This window comes from Nestor notabilis, unplaced genomic scaffold, assembly GCF_000696875.1.
Source record: "Nestor notabilis isolate BGI_N333 unplaced genomic scaffold, ASM69687v1 scaffold6224, whole genome shotgun sequence".
In the NCBI taxonomy this organism is placed as follows: Eukaryota; Metazoa; Chordata; class Aves; order Psittaciformes; family Psittacidae; genus Nestor; species Nestor notabilis.
Genome location: NW_009926750.1, coordinates 58,006 through 61,407, shown reverse-complemented (window position 1 = coordinate 61,407; position 3,402 = coordinate 58,006).

Below are 3,402 nucleotides of genomic sequence, written 5' to 3'. Positions count from 1 at the left end.
TAATAAACTGTATGAAACTGGGTGCGTCCTACTGGAAACTTCTAATTTAGTTTTAGCCTTTTAGGAGAGCAATGTAGAAATTCTGCTTGCTTGTAAGGATGCAAAAGGGTAATATGGAAAGCACGCCTACAGTTTATACCTATGGGTGTTAATCCTAACTTTGACAATTTGGTTCTGCTTAGTAATTTTAAGATGAACTTTACACTGTGGGAATAAAACCCTAGTGGGTACCTTAGAGTCAACTAAATTAAATAATGTGAAACTATTTCTAACTGATCTTTGCATCATGTCTAATCCACTAGATATATTGTTGTTTATTTATAGATTTTTTTTCCTTTTGGGGTTTAAAGCATATTAACATGGTCTTGAATTATAATTTATAGCATTACCTAGAAATTACCAACCCTATTAAATGCATAGTTACAAATAACATTTGATTGAAATGACATTCTTTTGCTTTCACTTCATAAAACTGATTTTTGCACAGTTAATTTTATGTGCTTTATATTTTTATTTCATTTATACTGTTCTTATTTTTCAAGTGTTCTTAATAAAGCAATGTCGTGGTTTAAGCCCAGCTGGCAACTTGGAACCACGCAGCCGCTCGCTCACTCCCCTCCCTTTTCCTTCCTCCCCCCGCTCCCGGAGGGATGGGGAGGAGAATCGAAGGAATGTAACTCCCACGGGTTGAGATAACAGCTCTCCAGTAACTAAGGTATAATACAAACCACTACTGCTACCAATAATAATGATAAGAGGAATAACAAGGGAAAAGGACACAACCGCTCACCACCCGCCGACCGATACCCAGCCCGACCCGAGCAGCGATCTGGGCCTTCCGGGTAACTCCCCCCAGTTTCTATACTGGACATGACGTGCTGTGGTGTGGAATAGCCCTTTGGCCAGTTTGGGTCAGGTGTCCTGCCTCTGCTTCCTCCTGGCTTCCCCTCCTCCCTGGCAGAGCATGAGACTGAGAAAGTCCTTGGTCAGAGTAAACATTACTGAGCAACAACTAAAAACATCGGTGTTATCAGCATTGTTCCCAGACTGAAAGTCAAAAACATAGCACTGCACCAGCTACTAAGAAGGAGAAAACATGACTGCTGTAGCTGAACCCAGGACAAGCAAGCTGCCTATTTATATGATTTTCTTTCTAAAACAATAGAGAAAAAATAGAGAAAAATGCTAGAACATCTGGAGAGGATGTTTAAACTCTTTGATCATGAGGATTCTGGAGAAAAATAATAAGTGTTCAGCATTTTCTCTTGCAAGAAAGAAATTCTCCATTAGACAGATGTTCATGCAGCTTTAAATCTCTCCATTACAGATTGACGTGGACGGTTTTCCTGCCCTGTTGATATGGTAGCAGTAAATCCCTAGACTGTCCTTCCCAAGACACATGTGTAGGCACACAAACCCTGAAACTATTAGTTGTTTAATGCACACCCACAACAGGATGACTCCTGCAATATAACATGTTTGGAAAGGAACTATAGACTCTCCTTTTCACATTTAAGTTGATGAGAGTTTACTGGAAGCAAGATCCAGCCTGCAGTGATGGAACACCAAAACCTCAAAATTTGCTTTGGTAAGAAGAGTATTATTGTGGAGTAACTCCAAGCAATCCAGCAGTGGTTACACCGCTGTAATGAAAAGCAGAATTCCTGTTTTCTTTCCATGAGTTAATAGAAACATAGTGTATCTCTTCCATACAGGACCCGGGCTGTGTTTGTCCCAGCTGGCACAGCACTGTTGTAAGCAGCAACACTGGTCAGTAGGTAATACATTAATTTTATAATCCTTGTTACATGTTGCTTGTAGCAACCATGAACACGTTCTGAACCTCAAAAGCAACAGAAATGTGTGTCTGACCTTCCCATTCCCATCATGCTAATGCTGCTGTGTTCAAGACTTTTCCCCTTCTGTTAGGTCAGAGCAAGACAACAGTTTTCCAACTCAGGGGAGATATATGTTATCTCAAGGAAACAAAATTGAAGACAAATATTTTGCTAATTATATTCCTAAAAATGTAAGAGTACAAGCAATAACTGTGTGAAGGCTTTATTCTACTTACTGGATGTGATGTGCTTAGTGATCCAGAGCAGTTCCACTGAAGTCAATGGAATTTTAGTACCATAAAACAGGAGGAAGGATTTTTCTTTTTTTTCCCCAATCCATAGCACAAATTTTGCCACGGAAAGAAAGAATGAAAATGAGGTTCTCTTTTCATATTAAATAGAAAGAACTTGATGGATCCATAGGGAAAAGAACAGAGGGACAAATCAGACTAAACTGCCCACACGAAAATGTGAGAATGAATCGGTATGTATGCTCCAGCTGTATTCTAACACATTGCCTGAGATATGCATTTTCTGTGGGACATTTTGCTGAGTGGTTCACAATCTCATGCCTCTCCTGGATTCAGGGTATTTTTGCTGTGTTCAATCAGATTCTGTCCTCCTTTTCTAGTCCAACCACATTTGTTATTAAATATGGCACTCCTAGTACTATTTGAAATATAGAACTTGACAGATGAAAGGGACCTGTTGCAGTTTAGCTGGTTAAATATTTAAAGATTGCAACCTTGCAGACTTACACGGTACATTTTCCTGGATGTAAGTTGGATAGCAGGAGGAAGGCTGCTCCAGTTTAGTGGTAGCAGTAATGGCTTTTGGAACTGCTGTTGCTTACCAATGATGCAGTCACATTAGGGCTTGTTTTGTTGTAATGCTTCACGTGATTTATTAATGAACCTTAACTTGGTAACTTCTATTCTTCTCAATAAACTGATAACACACAGATGTATAAACCCACATTCATGTGTTGTTTTATTGGTGTGTTACAACGTTACATTTCCTTCACACTGAGAAAGCATGAGATTAAAATACACTGATCCACAAAAATGCCTTCCTTACGCTGACTCCGCACTGGTAATTACAGCGCCCACAGATCCCTCCACAAGTTTCATTTCATTAAGTCTTTTATAATTCTAATTACATTCTAATCAAAGCTTTTACATTGTCTATTTGATGACTTTCAATTTAATTATTCCCATTAAAATATGTTATTCTTTACTGCTTGGCAAAGTTCACCAATTACTCTTGCAATGTAAGTATTTATGCTGCATTACACTTCATATTCCAATCTTTTCACAGCCACCACTCATTTGAGGGCTGTATAAGCTTTCCCCATCCCAAAGATAGCCCGTTTGTATCAAAAGCCATTAAAATACTGGGAATGTGTACAGCACACTTAGGAGGCCCCACTCATTTTTGAGAATAAGCCAGATCTATATAAAAACATGCAAAATGCTCTATGCACCAGTATTAAACTTCTAATTTTGATTTAAGATTTATTTTCTTTTAACATTTGCATATAACCTGGAAGACTAGGGTTACTGCT